The sequence below is a fragment of the Danio aesculapii genome, chromosome 13 (assembly GCF_903798145.1).
Source record: "Danio aesculapii chromosome 13, fDanAes4.1, whole genome shotgun sequence".
NCBI classification, from domain to species: domain Eukaryota; kingdom Metazoa; phylum Chordata; class Actinopteri; order Cypriniformes; family Danionidae; genus Danio; species Danio aesculapii.
The window spans coordinates 32190240-32211315 of record NC_079447.1 but is presented as its reverse complement, the minus strand read 5'-3'; the positions used below and the strand labels follow the sequence as shown (position 1 = coordinate 32211315).

The 21076-nt window shown below is 36.1% G+C and overlaps 1 protein-coding gene across 3 annotated transcripts in view; it reads left to right on the top strand.

The window, feature by feature from the left end:
* Positions 1-1302: 1302 nt before the first annotated feature.
* The window catches only part of ppm1ba (protein phosphatase, Mg2+/Mn2+ dependent, 1Ba), a 37578-nt gene continuing 17804 nt past the window's right edge, over positions 1303-21076 (top strand). For 2 of the 3 annotated variants that reach the window (XM_056470411.1, XM_056470413.1), the window contains exons 1-2: positions 1303-1688; positions 4597-4645. The gene's annotated coding sequence lies outside the window, so the exon portion shown is untranslated. The remainder of the gene's footprint in view (positions 1689-4596; positions 4646-21076) is intronic. The other variant, XM_056470412.1, reaches the window with a different exon arrangement.

Here is a 21076-nt window from a genome sequence, read left to right as displayed (position 1 = left end):
AGTGTCGTCTAGGTAAGATTACCACTGAGAACCAGGTTCTGTTACCAGTACTAATAATTGATGAGGAGACCTGTGAAGTAATGGACAAGCTTACAGAGAAAATGCAAAAATTACCTAAGAAGATGTCACCAATCCACAGGTTAACAGTTAAATTTAAGTTTATATGAGTTTTAATTCATAAAGTATAACAGCATATTCGTCTCTACAGTTTTTATCTATAGCCAAAAACAAGTCTTCCAATGTCGTTAGTATTTCAAAGAGGAATAACAGAGGAATGAACATATACATATAAATATTTACTTCAATCCTGCATAAGGAATTTAAAAAATAATAATAATAATAAATAAAAGGGAGCACAGTGGCTCAGTGGTTAGCAGTGTCCCCTCACAGCAAGAAGGTCAAGCCTGGTTCAAGCCTTGGCTGGGCCAATTGACATTTCTGTGTAGACTTTTTCATGTTCTCGCCATGTTCACGTGGATCTCCTCCAGGTGCTCCCAGCACAATCTAAATACATGCGCTATAAGTGAATTGAATAAACTAAATTGACTGTAGTGTATATAAATGTGCGAATGAGAGAGTGTATGGGTGTTTCCCAGTACTGGGTTGCAGCTTGAAGGCCATCCGCTGCGTAAAACATATGTTGGAATAGTTAGCGGTTCATTCCACTGTAGCGACCCCTGATAAATAAGGGACTAAGCCGAAGGAAAATGAATGAATGATTAAATAAATTATTGAAAAGAGACAGTTTATTCAAAATTGAATATCTGCTGTTAATTTTACCCTTAGTAAATTTACTCTTAATTTACCTTTACAACAAGGTGGTTCATTCCTATTCCTCTGTGGTAACCCCTGATAAATCCGGGACTAATGAATGAATGAAAAACTGTTTCATTTGTATTGCACATGTGCTCCACTTGTTCCACATGCAATTTAAAAGTGATTGTATGAACGTTTGGGCAGGCCATGGGTTAAAGTAAACATGATTGTAGACCTTATTTAATTTTAATGTAGACCTTATTTAGTTCTACATAATAGTTGTGCATATTTTTCCAAAAGAATGCTATAGGTAGTGTGCTTTTCTCAAAGGTATTGAGATTTTATTTGAGCATTAACCAAAATAAAAAAAAAAACATTCAAGATTCAATTGAAAGAAACAGATCCCAGCCTATAGCTGTTTATAAAAAGCAAATTAATAATATCTGATAAATAAATTCTCAGCCTCATTCAGCACCCGCGCAGTTATTGGCAAGATGCATGTTAGTCGATGGCCCCGCCCATCCAACAGAAGCCGAGCGCGCGCGGCCGTCAATGGCACTAGTCGTGCACGTCACCTGTCTCTACCATGTAGCTAGAAACGCTAACACAGCTCGAAATTCAACTCAGACGACCAGCATTGAGGTCGCATCTATTTTTCGATTAGTCAAAATGAAACTGCATTTCAAAGATGTTTGTTACAGCTCGTAATCCCAGCCGTGAGCCGCTGAATGCAAAAGTGACCGTGTGAATTGAAGCGCATTAGCTAGCCGGCTAGCTGGGTTTACCTTTAGCTGAGCTAGTTGACACAAGCTAATATCAAAGACGGTCAAAATATTTACATGTTTAACGAGTGGGCTCAAAAGAAAAAAGACACATTGACGGCTGCTCGGAACGTGGCGTTTTTCCGGAGGATCAAGTTCTACGTGGAAAACGTAAGTTACATCCCATTTGTCAGACTTGACTAACGTTAGCAAGCTAGTCGTTATCTACCGGGCTGGACGTGTTTTGTAACTGCAGCTCAGAGCAGTTTGTTAGCCTATGTCGCTGCCTGCTCCAAGAAAACGACCTGTTAATGGCTTCTAGTGTCGCAAAACTAAACGACTTTTCAGTCTAAGGTTTAGGGTATCGTTAGTGCTCGATTTGAAGGTTAAATGGTGTCTGTTATGTGCCAGGTGCTGTGCGCCTGGGGGTTTAAAACACAATCTGTTATTTCTGCAATAAACACGTTACTTTCATAGACAGCAGCACTACTGGGGTTTAATTGATAAAGCCTTATGTGGGTTATATTTTTATAATCTAAAGAGAAAAACTAAATAACGTTAGGCCTGTATGTCAATCAGTGCATAAAATGCGCGTTGGTTACGTTATCTGTGTTAGTAATAAATATGAGCACTTTTTAAATGTAATTTTCTTATTGTGTATTTTCACAGTGTGCTATACTTGCATTGAATTCCCTGTAAATATGAATGACTTGGGCTAGGATATAATTTTAAACGATGTGGATTGTTTTGTTGTTGTTTTGTTTTGAATTTTGACAGCAATTTGATAGTAACTGTTGATGGGACATTTGCAGCAAACTCTGGTGGGTGATTATTATTATTATTATTATTCGTATTTTTAAACTGGTGATGATAAACAAAGTCCCTTTAAGATATTCTGTAGTCTTTGTTATAAATGTTAAATGTAGTATTGTATATCTTATAATTTTGTGACATGATATATACTAACTACACAACATAAATCGTGACAATATTGAAAAGGCAAAAAATAATTAACAATTACGTAATAATTTTTGACAATATGTTTTTGAAAATAAAAGTAAAATATGATGAGTAGCTAGATAAAAATAAAAAAAAAATCTAAATTTAGTTCATGTTCTCAATTAGTGAGATGGCAGAGGCTCAAAATGCCATGTGCCATGTGTAGGCATGGGCCGGTATAGGATTCTGACGATATGATAACCTTGGATAAAAATATCAATGTTTTACAGTTTAGTGATTACTGCTCTAAAATATGTTCTTTTTAAATATCTGGGTAAAAAATAAAACCTTATTTCCTCATTGAACATAATATATTTTGTTTTGAGAAACAATTTAATTATTTTGCAGCAGTAAACATGTCAGGCTAAATAATTCATTAGTTTCAAGAACACAGTTTTTTTTTTAAATTATTATTTAAAACGGCATCTTTGGATATCTTTTCTGCGGGAGGTACTGTTGTCTTTAAAAAAAAACGTTGAAAAAAAAATCTTACACATACATTAGGAATGGTTTAGCAGAATTTTGTCTGTTTTAAAACCTTGAGCTTTCCAAACCGCGGTATACCTTGAAAACGGTTATCGTCCCATGCCTGGTCATGTGTGTCAGTGCGTGTGTAGGTAGTAAACAAAACCACATCATTCATTCACACTAAACATGCAGACTTTCTTTAAATAATCTCTTGCAGTTTCACATTTACAGGTAATTGTTCATATGGTGATTTGATTAAATGTGCGGCAGCTTGTGATCTAGTCATTCAAAATGCATTCTTAAATATTTTTCACCCATTCTCCCACCACAAAAGTACAGAGCAATCTACAGAAGTTTTTAGTGTTAAACATAAACTGTGTTAGTTATAGCTTTAAATATCTTAACAGTTTTACTTACTTGTGGCACAACTTAACTAGAGCAAATTTGCAGATCCTGGTAGCACATCGACAAATTTGCTCAGAACAATGCAGGTTTTATTAGTGAATTTTACAATAAAGTTTATTGTCAAGCTGTTTGTCAAAATCATATTTCTTTCCCCTTAATGTGTCACTTGGGTTGCCTAATTGATTTTGAAGACTGCGTTAAATTGATTTTCTTCATTCATTCATTCAGTCATTTATTTTCTTTTTGGCTCAGTCCCTTTATTAATCAGGGGTTGCCACAGCGGAATGAACCGTTAGCTTTTCCAGCATATTTTTTACGCAGTGGATGCCCTTCTAGCTGCAACCCATCACTGGGAAACACCCATACAGTGTCACACACATACACTATAAACAGTTTAGCTTACCCAGTTCACCTATAGTGCATGTCTTTGGAAATCGGAACATGGGGAGAACATGCAAACTCCACACAGAAATGCCAACTAACCCAGCTGAGGCTCGAACTAGCGACCTTCTTGCTGTGAGGCGACACCGCTACCCACTGCGCCACTACACCGCCCCATTGATTTTCTTTGTATCCGATAATTTTTAAGGTTATTTCTATAGACGGTACATGGATCAAATCAGTCTGTTGCTTATGTATTTTATTCTTTCTTTTACTAAGTGAAATTCAGTTTGTTTATCCATGACTTGACAACCAGCATGACCAAGTAGGCAGTAATAATTAGCAATTTCTTTTGCATCTGCTCTAGGAAATAAACATTTAAACCTTGAGACATTTGTAATAATAAAAACAAAACATTGTTAACTGTTAAGACTTTAGTTTAAGCTCAGTCAGAATTTCCCACTCTTGCAGAGATTGATCTGCTAATAGTCCAGTGATGTGTATATATTATTGGTACTCAGTGGAAGACAACGAGCATAATCCAGAAGACCACTGAATAACAGTCTGTTGCTGCACATTTACAAACTTGTGCATCAAAAATAAGTCAAATAAGTTGACTTTGTGGTTTGAGAGAGACTGCATGTATATGTCAGAGAGCAGTGTAACCACTTTATACAATAATAGTTGTAGAAATTTAAAATTTAAATTTGTATTAATTTCTGTTTTAATAATCAACTTAACTACCTTTCTCTGTCTCCGTTTAATCACCACGAAACAAGACTCACTAATTTCTGAATATTGAAATTCGTTCCTTCATGTCTTCTAGGGCTCGGACGGAGAAATACACGCACCATTTTATCAAAATTCCTGTTTTGGTGAGTAAACCCACTTGTTTTTTTTTCTTAAATGAATAGTTCACCCAAAAATAACTTCTCTTGTGGCTTTTGACACGATATGTGAATATAAAGTGTTAACCAGATACAGTACAAGCAGTTACAAGTAACAAAACACAATTAAATGCATAATTTGCAAGCTAAAGAAAACAAGGAGGCAACCATTTTAATCACACTTACTTAGACTTGTGAAATGGAGGAAGAAATTGATCCATAAACTGTGCACTGTAAAGTTCCTGTCAAGCTCTAATAAAGTCCCATACATCAATAGTCTTTTCTGATCCTTCCTTTAACAAACGGCTGATGAATCCCCTGTTGTAAGCGTGTAGATTGCTGAAGCACTCGTCAGAAAAAGGACAGGAATGCAGCACAAGGCTGGGGCTATAATGCTGAGGTATTTTTGCAAAAATAAACATTAACCACTCTTTACAGCCTCATCTTTGGGTAGGGAAAATAACACTTAACTTTCCCTCATACTTCAGAGCACATTGTATTCATGACATGATTCAACCGGGGTCTGCTACAGTGTTTGTCTTCCTCCTTTTCTTTCTACAGTGTACCAGTTCAGTGTTCTACAGGGTTCCAATTTCCCAGGTTTTGCGTGCACAACAAATGGGCGGGCTTAAGTTCAGTATCAACATCACGCTGACATGGCTAAAGACTCGTTACAGTGGCAATTCATTCGAACCGATTTGAGTCAGCTTTTTTATTTATGAATTAATAGTTTTAAACACGGCACGCTTTCAGATTTAAGCCTTTGCTGGATATTTCACTTCCTTTAGAGCTGTGTTACACACTGCATGGAAGGTCATTTTCAAAAACCCATAATAGGGGCTCTTTAAATAACATGTAATGTTATTTCATTGCCAACTTATCATACGTTGTTAAATCTAAAATTAAAACTTAAGTGATAAACAATAATAGTATATTCAGACATAGGTTTTTAATAGGACTTTAAACAATTCCCATTTTTGCTGGTGAATTTAAGTTATGCACCCTGTACAGAACAATATTTTAATCATGTACAGAACAGTGTTAACACATATCATCTTCCAAACAGTGTAGAACGTTGGTCTACGTTACACTGTACCTGCACTTGTGATACGTCTTCTTGCTTAAAACCAAAATAATTCAGATGTACCATTGTTTTCATGCACAAGTTTGTCACTGCTGTAATTTTTTTGTTTTCTGCTACTCCTGCCACTTTTACTCTCTGCTTTGAGGCACTAGGTTTATCTTCTAGCCAATAGCAGAACAGCACATACTAGGGAGGAGGGTATAAAGATAGTAAAAACCCATCTGATTGGTCAAATTTGGACAGCCTCTGCATGCAGCACAAATGCTTTGCACATAAAATATATTTAAATGATCTTGGCTCTCTGTGATGCAGATCACATTTACTATTATTGCGATTTATGATATTGCATATTTTTTTGATGTACCGAGCAGCCCTAGTTAAAACCATGCAATGATTAGCATTTTTCTATCTCCTTCTTAAATACTTAAAATATTCTATTTCATTTACTGGTGTAGGCATGGGACGATAACCGTTTTCAAGGTTTACCGCAGTCTGGAAAAGTAAAGGTTTTAAAACTGCCAAAACTTTGTTTTACCGTTCCTACGGTGTATGCTTTTTTAATTTATGTGTTTTACAACTATTTTATTAAATTTTTTTTAAGGCAGGCAACAGTATCTTGAGCTGAAAAGGAAACTCTATATCAAAAGCTACTATTTCAAAATATTTTAAATGTTTCTTAAACTAAATTTATATTGTGTTCAATGGGTAAAAATGTTTTTTTTTTTTTTTTTTACCCAGACATTTAAAAACAACATATTTCAGAGCAGTGATTACAATAACGTGATACCGTAAAACCATGAAATTGTTTATCCAAGGTTATCATACTGTCAGAATCTTATACCGGCCCATGCCTACGTCAGCAAATGCACTGGAATATCAGTGAATACTTCACAAACAGAACCAACTACACTTGAAAACAAATGTTTTCTGGTTTTATAATTTGTATGAAACAAATGTGGGGTACAGTCCATCACGTTAAATGCTTGTCACATGACAGCAACAACAGTAACGCCCACAAACTAGTAAACAAAGAGGTTGCTGTCTTTTTGGGACAATATTTGTCATCAAGACTAAATTCGGAATTACTTCATAAGACCAGTGTGATCAGATGAGGCATTATTTAGAGCAGGGGTGTCAAATTCAGTTCCAAACCTAATTAAACGCACCTTATCAGATTAATTGAGTACTTCAGGCTTGTTCGAGGATGATGTTGTGTAATACGTAAACAGAAACAGTCATAAAGGTGGTCAGTGTCGTGATCTCATTCCCTTCGCTTGCGCGTGCCCATTAGCCTAAAAAGGCAGATTAAGTGCAATTTAAAATGTTTAGAAATGAATCAAGAGACAGTTGTTTAATTTTATTGGTGATTCTAAAAATATGAAATTTATTTTGTTATTACTGACTCTTGTCTGTACTCATTTTTGAAATCTATATTAAAAAGCTGTGGTAACTAGACAATATAGTTTGAGCATGCAATATTCTGTTGTTTGGGGCTGTGAAAAAGGGTCAGGATAAAACAAGATGATAATATGTTGATAAAGCAAGCAATTTCTCCATATTTCAAATTTTTGTACAGAGAGGTACATGTCTTATTACAATTTCACATCTTGCATTTCCAGTCTACTGTATTCAAATGCGTATGAATGGAAGTCTATAGGGTGAAAAGTGCAGTGTAACCGGGGCTTTAGGCTATTTTTTTTTCTGCTGATTTGATAAATGATCAGATTCTTTGGACACCTAGAACTGATTGTCAATGTTATGTTTAGCTTCTGGCTTGTTGTACTCAACACCTGTTCAGGATCTTAATAATTGCACAATAATTTCAAGCTTATAGTGACAGATGCATCAAATATCCACAGCCTCAAAATAGAAACCTGCAGGCACTATTTCTGGGGGGATTTTGAATGCATTGAACTAAGTTTAAGTGGGAAATGGTGAATCAGCATGTAATTTCCTGTATGATTATAGGCAGTTGTTATTCTCATATGACATACTTAATTTTCGTAGAATATACTTCTACTGATAAGTGCTGCTCCATGCTTGAAGTTAAATTCCTTTCATGTTTGCCCAAGCAGTAAAGTTTGTTTTTCGCTGGGATTTTGGACCTTTGCCTGCTGTGTGTGCTAATGGTTTAATCAAAAAGGCTTTTAGGGATTTTGTATTCCATGTTAGTTTATGGGCTATGCAGAATGCATCACATGAAGGTCTTCACCTACCTCATTCCCTGATGGCACTTTACATAGACACTGGCATTGGCACAGATGATGTGAAGACCTAAAATAACTCTGCAAGTTTATAGTATGCTGGGGCTTAGTTTTTAGAGGATTGTTGGTCTTTTGTAGGCTTTCTTTTGTCTGTAGTGAATGTGAACATTTATTTTAGTTGAAAAACATTCTGTAGTCTTTTTATTGATTTATTTTTGTATTTATTTTCTCAGAAATGAATAGTGTGTCCCAAATGGCATACTTATGGACTATTCTATGGTATTCTGTTGTAGGGTTGGGCGATATTGCAAAAAAATTATCACGATATCATGTTTCATATCATTCGATATCGATAATTATTGAATATTTTTTTAACAATATATTTAGGAATATCAGTATTTTTGTTATTTAACCAATTTATTTTAATTGACCAACATTACTAAGGCAAATATTTTTAATAGTCAAAAACAAAAAAAATTTAAACAAAATATCTCATCTCTTTATAATAAAACATTACATTAATGTAATTACTTTATAATAAAACATTGATAAAATGTTACAACGTGTGTGCAATGGTAAAGTGTAAATGCTGAACAATCAAAGCAAACTTTAAGGTAGCTCAACATTTGTAAGGTGTCAATAAAAATGATACAGTAAACCAAAAACTCTGTAAAGTTAATTATAATAATCAAATCTGAGCTTTCAAGTAAAGGAACCAGCCATCATTATTCAAATAAACACTGCAACATTACAAATTGTAAAGTTGAATGACTATATAACCCCCTATGCTACAAAATCTTTCAGATGGGGAGCTAGTGGCTGGGATAACCAAGAAAAGAAACCAAAAAGCCACTCTGGCGCCATCCTTACATCCTTTTTTTATTTACAATCTCCTCACTGCAGCTATACGTCACTCATTTTCGCAAGTGTTATTCTGACCTGAAGTGACAAGCGCAAGTTTGAAGTTGTTTACTTCACCATTTTCCATGGCGTCTCTCATAACTGGGCGACCAAATCATTGCTGCAGCTCCGATGCAAGTTCATGGAGAAAAGTTAAAAGCACTGGAGTGTTTGCGTGCACTGTGTTTGTGTGAGGTAATTATTCTGCCCTTACTGAGATTCCATACAAAGTATGAAGCAAATTGGTTAGTTCTACTTGCTTAAATCGCAGTGCGCTCGAGGTATTGGAAAAAGTTCAGAAGTTTTTTAACTAGGTGTACCTGGAAAATGCACACTGTGTGCGTTTCATGTAAGTTGCACTTAGCAGCCACATTTTAATAAACCATAGCGCTTTATACCGAAACTTCACACCAAACTTTTTTTTAGCAGTATTGACAATGGTGTTCGGTCAATAAATATCAATACCGATTTTATCGCCCAGCCCTATTCTGTTGTATAAGCAGTGCATTCATTGAAAAGTTCTAAAAAGTGTATTAGAAATAAGTGTGGAATGTTGGAGACTTTGTGCACCCAAGGCTTGCAGTTTTGCTCCTGTAGCAGAAGGGAGGAGCTATCTGGCGCTGAAGTTTCTTTATTTATTTTCAATTGTGATGGCAAATTCTCCTACGTGAGTGATTATTCCCCCTCCATAATGGTGAGTTAGGTTGTATTCATCACAGGTAATATTTGGTAGTTTAAATTTGGTATTTATGTCCCTAATTTGGCAACCCTTAAACATGGCTTAGGAAACACTTGGAATTTCCATTTGGGATGACACTAAACTCTACATGGTTGAGTGTATAAGTCTGTGGTGTGCCATTTGGGATGCAACTAGTGTGAAACTTTGCTACCCAGGATATGTTTTACTTAATGCTAAAGGCATATACTTTGAATTTGATGTATTTTGAAGCTTCTAACATCCAACCAATTAAATACTCTTGAACAAGCCAATCAGTAAAACTGCACAGATCGTCTGTTTATCTGCATGATTAACCTGATATGTAGTTGCTGTGGAAGTGTGTAAAAGCAGCACTATGTTTGAAATTTCTCACGATGACTGCCCAATTTGTTTGATATCACGATCTCTTATACACAGAGCTAGATTCAAGGCTTATGGAGTAGAGCCGGCTCTAAAATAATAATAATAAGTAAAAACATGATGACATACTGAAGCATCAACTTGGATCTTTACTTTAATGCTCATTTTGACCAGTTACACCTCAACCAATAGCTGGAATTGAGACTTAATACGATCATTTTAAAGTGTTCAAATGTATTTTAAATCATTGTTCTTTTTAAAATGTTTGCTGTGTGAGTTCTGCTAGACATAATTGCTTTTAGAGATAGAGAGAGAGAGGGTAAACATAAGTCATGTTTCAGTTTTCAGAAGGTGTTTTACCAGAAAAATAAAAATCTCAGAAAAGTGTCAAAAAAAGTACAAAAAAATATTAATCAAAACTGTTTTATAAGTATATGGTTACAAAGTTTATAAGTTATAAACAGTGGAAAATTACACTGTTTTTCAGCATTGTTGAAGTTTTGTGGAATTAACATTTATTTTAATCATGGATATTTAAAAATGTCAATAATTTAAAAGTTAATTCTTAGTTCATTTTAAATAATTCTGGAATATACTGTCAGTTATATTTCTTAGAAAGACAATCGGTATTGACAGTTCACATTTACTAAGAAATTGAAGCCAGCCAAAAAAAATAAAAATAAACAAATTTAATCAGTGCATCTCTGCTAGTCAGATTTACTAGAAACTTGTAGGAAAGTGTAGTTGTGGTTGATCTTTTGTTGGCAGTTTGAACAACAAATAAGATGTTGCTAAGATTTGATTGTGGTTATTCTCTAATAGGTTGTGTTGGAGTATCATTGTTTGCTGGATCTGTCCATCTTGAAAGCCTTAGAGTAGATTAACAAATTGAGTTAGCTTGTTATCCTCACTTTCTTGAATCCTTCTGAACCTTTAAGAGACATACTGATGTTTGCAAACTCTTTGATTAATGATAAAAAGATTACATTAAAAGTCATGTTGGACATCCTGGATCCATAACCAATGTGACCTTTTACCAAAAATGCTTGCTGGTTGATATGACATTAGCTATATGAAGGCCTAGGAAAGATTCAAGTCCTGTAGGTTTGAGAGACGGGGCATGGTTAATTAGACTGATCTGATATAACAAAGGCATTAGATAAGTGAGCTGCTCAGTCAGCTAATTATTTAAACATTAAGACTGTCATCAAATGTATGGTTGTTTGTTTGTAGTAGTAAGTTAGCTTAGCCAAACCTTCCCAGGAATGCCAAATTTGTCAAAATTGTCCCTTTTTAAACACACTTGATGTCAAATTAAGTGGTAAACAGTTAATCGGTTATTATTGTGAAGTAGCATAATGATATATTGCATTCTCAAGGTGCCTTTAAAACTCAAAGGAAATGGAAAGTCAAGGCTTGTTTACACCTAAAATGAAAACTGTTAATTTATTATATATAAAGAACTAAATTAGTCCTCACCAGAGAAGTAACATGTCATTCACCTCACGACTGCTGATTATAATGATTTTTTCCAGATTTTTTTTACAAAATGAATTTTTTTTGCCATTTTATAAAAAAAATGCCTTTTTATTATTTCTCAAATGCTGCATATTTTTTTAAAGAAAAATATTTTGTAAAAATAACAAAACTAAATTGCAGTTGTAAAGCAGATTTAAAAATCTTTTTTAAAAAAAGCCTGACTTGTATGAAATGCGTCTTTAAACAAACTAAAACTTTGTGCTTTTCTTAGATCGGATTAAAAAAAATTGTATTTAGAAAACATCAGTATATCTAGATTTTCTGGCTTAAGCTGAGATCTCTGCACTTTTATGGTGTCCCCTGCTGACTTCTGGTATGCTGCCATTAGTCCTGTTTATGCCTCCTATTAAGGCTGCTTTCACACTAGCACTTTTGGTCCGCACACGGGTTCATTTGATGTCAAAGTACGATATGTTTAGCTAGTGTGAACGTGTCTTCTGACCTTGGGTACGCACCCGTGAATCATACCCGTCGACTCCGCCTGAAAGAAGTGGTCTGGGGTACGGTTTGTGCGAACTCCGGGACGGTTCACTTCTGATATGAATGCAATCGTACCAAATAAAGAAAGTGAATCGCCATCTGTACAACAAGCTTGAGCTTTCATAACGTTCATTCGTGTGTCTGTATGTCTGTCTATCACCAACCTTGGTGACAAGCGGGACTGACCTAGTGCAAACAGTGATAATGTCTGCTTATCTTCTCCAAAAACGACTTCTACAGAAATCGTCTGATGTTCTAAAAGTAAAAAAAATGTTTTGTTTTTTTTTTGCGGCAGAATGACTGAAGTGGCTTTTTCGTATTTTTATTTTGGTTACAAAACCAAAACATTCAGTAAAAGCTGGCAGCTAGCTCTCTGCAACTCTCACATGGTCACCCACTGAAGCTAAGCAGGGCTGCGACTGGTCAGTACCTGGATGGGAGACCACATGGGAAAGCTAGGTTGCTGCCGGCAGTGGTGTTAGAGAGGCCAGCAGGGGGCACTCAACCTGCGGTCTGTGTGGGTCCTAGTGCCCCAGTATATTGATGGGGACTCTATACTGCTCAGTGAACACTGTCTTTCGGATGAGACGTTAAACTAAGGTCTTGACTCTCTGTGGTCATTAAAAATCCCAGGATGTAGGGGTTTAACCCCAGCATCCTGGCCAAACTTGCCCACTGGCCTCTGTCCCCATATCATAATTGGTTTCATCACTCTGTCTCCACTCCACCAATCGGCTGGTGTGTGGTGTAAGGTCTAGCACAATATGGCTGCCATTGCATCATCTAGGTGGATGCTGCACACTGGTGGTAGATGAGGAGATTCCCACCAATGTGTAAAGTGCTTTGAGTGTCTAGAAAAGCGCTATATAAATGGAAGGAATTATTATTGTTATTATTAAAAGCAGAATGACTGTGATATGCGGACATCTCCATTTTGTCGCCTTTGCTTTAATGACCGTCACCTAGCAACAACTGTACACAAAACAGCAGCTTGATGACACAAGCGTACCGGGGTTCAACCAAGTGTGAAAGAACCCTAAAACATGTTTTTCAGTTTAAAGTTCTAAACGCAAGTTGTCTTTGCTGATTTTACCTTGTCTTCTAATGACTACATTCAAAGGCAGAACTGAATTTAACATCTTGGCATTGTAGTGTAAATTCTTGTTTAAAATTGCCACAAAATCACCATTTCTCTGCCTAGCAACCTAACACACTAAAGCAGTTTGTGCCAAAACACTCAGATTATGACTGAAATCTAAGTTGCCATCCATATCCTTTTTATTGATTTGTTTTCTTGCAAATTGCAACATCAACATCTTAACAACGTTCTGATACATGTGGCACAATTAAAGGAAAATCGCTGTGCTGCAGAAACCAAAAAACTGCTGAGTCAAAGGATCTGCCTGCATTCTATACCAACACTCTTCACATTTTAAAATACCCTTCTTTCTGTGCACAGATACTTGTGGATGTAAAAGTCGTCTATTTTTACTCCTGTTGTTATAATGTAATGGATTTTATCATAGATTACAGGCACTTGTCTTTTCAGAGTCGCTAACTACATCTCAAAATGCACCTCCAGTCGGCTATAAATCATCTGTAATGATGCAGCTGCTCTTGTATTGATCTAATAAGTTTTCGTAATTAGAGCTCATAAGCAAGACAACACAAGGCCAGTGCGGCAGTTTACAACTTACTGCCCATTTAAGGTCTCTGATATTTGATACATCAGCCTTTAAAATTTCTCATGCAAGAAACTGAGCACATGATGTCAGTGGAGCCTGGCAATGCATATACTTAAATGTTATTGAAATGGTTTTGCAACAATGCTGTAGAGATGCACTGTATACCGGTACCTGCAAAAGAGAGGTACATATTGCGTTTCAAATGGTTCAATGTCATATTTTTTCTCAATTTGGTATTTGCACACATTACAATTCCGTAGTTCACCATCGGTGCCTCAACATATCCTTCTTAAACTAGTAGACTTCACAACAGATCTCCACGATGGATCGTCAAACAGATGAAACTCCATCAATGTGCCTGAAAATATATAAGGCACTACATGTAAGTAAAACAAACAGATCTTATGCACATATATGCAAACTTTGCTATAAATCATGTTGCTACAGGAGGCACATGCTCATCCCAAATTTTTTTTGCAAATTTAGAGATTGACAGGTGATTTCCTAATTTTTTCATGAATGAAGATTAAGAAAACTGATCAACGCCAATGTATAAGATGTTTTGTGAACATGAAAGCTCAAATGTACATGTTACACACTTTGGTCTTCTAATAATTGTACTTGCGTTTCAAAATCAAATATTAATTGAATTTAAAAAAGGCAAGACTTTTTACCGTATTAATTTTAGTATCAATAGATATCAATAAATGCATTTACTGTGCTGCTGATCACTAAACTAAAGCAACCGAGAGAAATATTTTTATTATTATTTGAATAAAAATATCTTGTAATACGTGCATAAGAGAAAATAACAATTTTGAGATTTCGTCTTTGCGCATCACATCTCATGCACAGTATTTGCGTTTATTGGTATTGAATAAGTTTATTAAATCTCAATTTATGGGAGATGTAGTAATTCTGTAATAATGTAAAATCTGTAATAATGTACTGGCCTGTCTATCTAAATTTGCAGAAAAGACCAGGATGAGCAAGTGATTTTGAATTCTGACTGTTAGAATAACAGTTTTATAGTAAAGAAACATTTATTATAATTTATTAGATAAGCTGACCTAACGGGGATACAGAAATTAATGTGTTTCAAAATAATTGTAGATGACACATGAATAATATGCATGTTAATATATGACATAAGTATGTCCTATACATAAGTATATCCACTCGTGGCGTTCTGAAGATGTTTTTAACTGGGTGTGTCGCTCCCAATATGAGTGCACAAGCTTCGCGCCTCCATTGAAAATAACGAACTTGTGCGTGAAAAAGATCATCATTTGCGATATCCAGCAGTTGATCTTTTTCTTGCGTAGACACCTGATTCACCTGATTTGTTGACAAATGGGTTGCGCAACTATTCCTTAACAGTTCCTGGGTCCTTCAATGGGCCTTTTCCCGTTCCCAAAGAAACTTTTCAAAGACGCCTGTTTTCTCATTTTGCTAGCTTGTGGGTTAAATTTTGTCACTCAAGTGACCGAGATATAACCAAGTCAGTTTTAATAAAAAACCTTTCAGACAGATAATAAATAAAAAATAAATTATTAATGATTTCTTGTGCAGCCCGGTACCAATTAATCTGTGTACCGGGGTTTGGGTACCACTGACCTATAGAATCGATTTAGTTTCGATACCGAGGTATTGCATTCTGGTTATAGAACTGTATCCAAAATTATGGTATTGAGCCATGCCTACATTGTTGATTTGAAAATTTTTTTTCTTTACTTTTTCAAACATTACACTTTGCCTGCTATTTGCTATTTTCAGTTCAATTAATACAATCTGATTTGAGCCTCGTTGGTCGGCTGTCTCACTGCGTTTGCAATTCCAAGGGACTGGTCACAGGAAAGATGCACTGAAGTGCCCTGTTGAAGCTCTCTGTTACCATAGAAACCACTCTTAGCTGCCACTCCAGGCTCTGTAGGCATGGAAACGGAACATATGACAGTGGTCCAATGGTTACATCACTGCAGTGCCATAGATCTCAGGAGTGTGTTGAACTGCTCTCTTCACTTCATTGGAATGCGGAAATCTTGTATGAACAACCTGTCATCTGGACGTGCAACTCTGAATGCAGGCCAATGTTAGGTCAGGTAAGGTTTTTTTAATGGTCATAAACTGACTCGCCATGTTAGCAAACCGAGTTTCTAATGTAGGATATTAATAGAACTTCTGGACTAGGACTGTTGTTAGTTTTTAGATATGTTCCTGTTTGATAAGAGGTGGATGTTATTAAAAAATGGACTCTGGATGATAGCCTAAACCTGCTTGGTCTTGAAATCCATTGGCCAGTGCCTTATTTTTCTCTCTGTAATGAAGATATGATAAAGGGACGTGTGTGATGGTGGATGAAAGTCACTATTAGGCACAGGTGGTCTGAAATAGAGAGTCGATTAGGACCAGGTTGCTTTTTCTTTTGTTGGCTCCGAATGTTGAAACGCTCTTCAAAGGTCTAGCTCACTTCCTGTCTCTACAGGATGCGTTTTATTTGTTTGTTTTAGTGCTTTGGCACAGTGAGCCCTCTGGATGCGCACGCATTCATAGGCAATGAGTTATTATCATCTAGGCTTTTTTAGTTTACTGTGATGCTAAACAGAGCGCACGATCAAAGCTAACGGAGCTAATGTGGAGTCAGGGCACAGGTGCTGTTTATGTGCACTTTTTACATTTTATGTATTTTTCAAATAGCTGATGCACTTTTGTTCACCATTTTAAATGTTCTAATTGAAGTTGCTTGACAGTAGGGCTGATATTGCAAAAAAATATTATGATGTCATGTTTCACATCATTAGATATCATAATTATTGAATATTTTTTAACAATACATTTAGGAATATTAGGATTTAAAAAATTATTTAGCCACTTTATTTTAGTTTTGGCAAATAGTTTTAATTGTCAAAAATAAAGTATCTCATCTCTTTATAATAAAATAAACACAAGTGTTAAAGAGACTCTTAAACCTGATAAATAAAATGTTACAAAGTGTGTGAAATGGTAAATGCTGAACAATCAAAGCAAACTTTAACGTAGCTCAACATCTGTAAGGTGTCAATAATGATATAGGAAACCTCAAACTCTGTAAAAAAAAAAAATTGAAAATCAAATCTGAGCTTTCAAGTAAAGGAACCAACCATCATCATTCAAATACACACTGCAACATTACAAATTGTAAAGTTGAATGACTACATTACCCTTATGATAAAAAATCTTTCAGATGGGGAGCTAGTGGCTGGGATGCACAAGAAAAGAAACCAAAAAGCCACTCTGGCGACATCCTTGCATCCGTTTTATTTACAATCTCCTCTCTGCTGCTAACCACCGCACTTATTTTCGCATGTGTTGTTATTGTGACCTGAAGTGACAAGCACGAGCGCGTTGTTTCCTTGACCATTACAATGGGCTTTGTTCTCGCGCTTATTCTCTCGTAACTAGGCGACCATCTTGTAACTAGGCTTTTTCTCAGAGGATGACAAGTTCATGGAGAAAGTAAAAAGAACTGCAGTGCTTGCATGCACTCTGTTTTTCAGAGACAATTAGCCATTATTACTGAAATGTGTATATTCCATACAAAGTGTGAAGCAGATTGGTAAGTTCTACTTGCATGAAGCGGCATTTGGAAAAGTTGAGATGTTTTTCAACTAGGTGTGCCTGAAAAATGCACATGAGTCACATGTGCACCTCTTGCACAACATGTGCGCGCCGTACAAGGTGCGCTCCTCCATTGGAAATGACAAATTTAAACCCTAAGCTTATTGGCATTCCTTCCAAGGTGCGCACTCAACAGCCACATTGTAATAAAACTATAGCGATTTATACTGAAACTACATACTGAATGCTTTTTTTTATTGATATTGACAATGGTGTTTGGTCAATAAATATCAATACCGATTTAATCGCCCAGCCCTACCTGACAGTTATTAATTTTCAAATTTTTGAAAATTTTTGTTCCAACAGAGGTTCCAGCTATTATGCATTGAAAAATTAAAACAAAAATTTCCTTAATTGATCGATTTGTTTATTTTTAACCAGAGCTGCTTCCTTTGTAATGGTTGGCATCGTCTGGTGTGCGATACTTCCAACTGTCATGTGCGCGCCGTGTAGCGGCGCATCCGGTGTGTGACCTGCTTAAGGGTTAGTTTATGTATTATGTGCAAAAATTTTTAACTTTGTGATTTGGCTGTCTATTTACAAGATAACAGCCTTTCCGTGGGCTGAAAGCAAACTTGAAAATGGGTTTGAAAGTTTTTGACAGTTTTGTAAGCTTTTTGAAACTAGATTGTTTGTGAAAACTAAACAAATTCATGTGCACAGGTGCATAGTGTTTCGTTAGAAAAAGGTAGCGCCATGTACCATGTTTAGGGGGTGTCTAGTTTAGTAAATTGTGAGTGCAGTAATTTTCATGTTTGAGAATTTTATATGGATATTGAAAATGCTAACTTTTTATTTCGTTTTTGGTTTGAGTGAGATAAAACATGTGAGATGTTCGATTTTCAGCTGCGTTAGGGCAATTTCCTATTGATGTAGACTTGAGTCTTTGAGCCCAAGATAAAGGCTGAGGATCTGAGTAAATGGATGGGGGTTTGTATGCAATCCTATCTGGGTTTATTTATAGTGCAGTAGGCGTGAGGTGTGGCCAGCCCAGACACTCAGACATGCTGTTCTGTGATGCCATTGCATACCACATGACTGCAGTTTGCTGAGCAATAGTGGGTTTGCTGTGGTATATGAACCAGCATCCCCTATTCCTATTCAAGATCATTTTGCTTTTTGTTGGGTCTGCTTGATCATGTGGTATTCTTAAATCTGTGTCAACTCAAGCAGAAGTCCCTACTTATTAGCTTTTTTCATGAAGAAAGATGTAAATCATGATGAAAACCCGAATGTTAAATGTCGATGATGTATCTTTACTAGGGATGCACCGATCACGGTACTTGTATCAGATATCGGTTCGAGACAGCATATTTTTTCTGGATCGGGAATCAGCCAGCTGGTACCAATCCAAATTCGATCTTGCGCGTGCCCTATATTTTGTATAATTTAAAAGCCAACAAAAGCCATGAAGGTAGCCTAATGTAAGCCACTTATGCTTTCTCCAATACATTAACAAAAGATGAAATTAAATATACCGTATGCCTCTTTCGGGTAATGCTGATTAAATGCATAATCTGCCTATCTTCCATTTTACATCCTGATGTACAGGTAAACAGTTGGCTGGTGAAGAACTGCATTCGGCTTCTGTCATTGTTGCTTGGCAATTCACAGTAAACAATCTGTTAAGACGTGGTGTGGCGAGCTAGCCTATAGTCTTTGGGTTTTATTGGTCTCCCTGTGTTTCCTGTTTTCAAAAAACGTGTCCCACATAGTAAGTTTAATAGAAGCTTAGATCAACCTAAAATTAACGTAACAGTCTGTATTTGGTTGCCAGACATCTGATAACTCTGCTGCTTGTGTAGGTCTGGCTAACGTAGAATATACATGCAAGTACATGCAAACGTTGAGGGCTTTCTAACTTATAGTTCTGAGTGCAGTGTAACAGTCTGTTTTTTGTTCCGATAGGCCTGTTTTTTTCAATGGGTTTTCATGCTAGTTGGATTTACACGAGAACAAGGAAACAATGCTGTTTGATGCTTACGGCATGGTCATTTCCATATACTCCGCTCTTATTATTTAGCTATATCTGTATGTAGATTTTTTTTTTTTATATATGACACCTTTAATAGTTGTCTGAGAGTAGGTATGGTAACTAAAACATACATTAGCATTGCAGTTTTCAAAAAATATACATACAGTCTTCAACTGTGCCTTTAAATTTGAGCTCGAAGCTGCAATGAAAACATCTTTGCTTGTGTTTGCAATGTTCTTACTCTAGCAAAAGCAGCTTATATGTACTCTGGAAGTTGTAATCTGTCATTGTTGATGGAGAGCCAGTGTTTAGTTCACCAAAAATTATGTATTAGCCTGAATGTAAGATTTTATTTGTGAAGTTGCAGACTGAGATGAGTGTGATAAGATAAGAAAACCACCTGTGTTAAACAAAAAAAAAAGTACTCTGAAAGCCAATTGTTTAATCTAAAAGTCTCATGTAGGATTACTGTCTCACAAATCATTGAATGAACTGAATGCACTGTAAGCCTTTGCCTTGTCATGTTAGACATAATTTGAGAGCTGTAACTGTGTTTTGTTAAAGCTTGTTAGGCTTAAATCAATTAAATTACTGACTGCTTATTCAAAGGACACCATGCTGTTAAAGCTTTACCTTATAAAAGGTTGTTTGCTCTGTTGAAAAAGCAATTCTTGCATGTTAGTTTGATTAGTCTGTACTTGAAAGTCTTATTTTCCAGAACAAGTTGTCACATTTTCACCATTGAAGTAACCTATTTGTCCTCATTTCGAAAGGACCTGGAATTGTTATACATTTATTTGTGTACTCATGTAGTGTTTGCTGAGAATTGAATAACTAATTTAACCAGTGGAGCTGTCATGTGACTGATCTGGCAGTGCAGCTGACCCTTATTTCACTGTTGGCTGGCTGTGAGGTCTGAGTTCCAGAACTCTACTAGCACTGTTGGATTAAACCCGTGACACTGAGGTCACCACGAGAACGGTCACTTTCACTCAACCCTGTCAATCCTTGGATTTGTTTCCTTTTAAACTGAATTTGACCTGTTTCCTAGTTCATGTAGAACTGTATGGTTTCACAGAGCTTCCTTTTTCTTGTTAAAGCCAATATATACTTCTACTTGTACCATGACGCGTACCTCTCAAAAAATGTAACCACACGTCAGCATGCTGAGGGCAAGATCTGTGATGGGTCGGCTTGGTGGTAACAGCTGTGGGAGCAGAACAAGGCCAGTGGTCAGAGTGTTTAACAATTGTTGAGGTGAAATGGCCAAAGGACTATAAATCACACAATATGTCACTCATTGTTTTGAATGGCGGAAACAGTAATAGTCAGTTTGGTAACTCTAGCAATGGAATCCTTGTGCCCAGTTGCATAAAGCACCTTTTTTCCCTTAAGTATGACACCTAAGGAGGTCGCACACTGGATGCTCTGCTCGGCAACGCGACATGCATTTTAGAATTCTAAACATAAGCTGCTTTTCCACTATCGTGCCAAACCGTTTTAGGAACATTTCGGTACGGTTACAGTTGTTTCTCCACTGTGGCATGATTACAAACAGCTCTCGGCATGGAAGAAAAGGAAAAGGGGATTGTCTCAATGGACAGTGATTTTACGTAAGACAAATAGTACAAAAATAGCAAACACATTGCTTTAAACTTTTAATAATCTGTATATATAGCATGTATAGCTCTGAGGTCAGGAAGTTCTCAGATAACGTTATCTTAATTTTTCTTTTTGTAAATGTGTACAATTTTTTTAAAGATAAATCAAGGTTGTATAGTGTGTTAATTACAAAGCTCCTGTATTTAAAAAAAGGG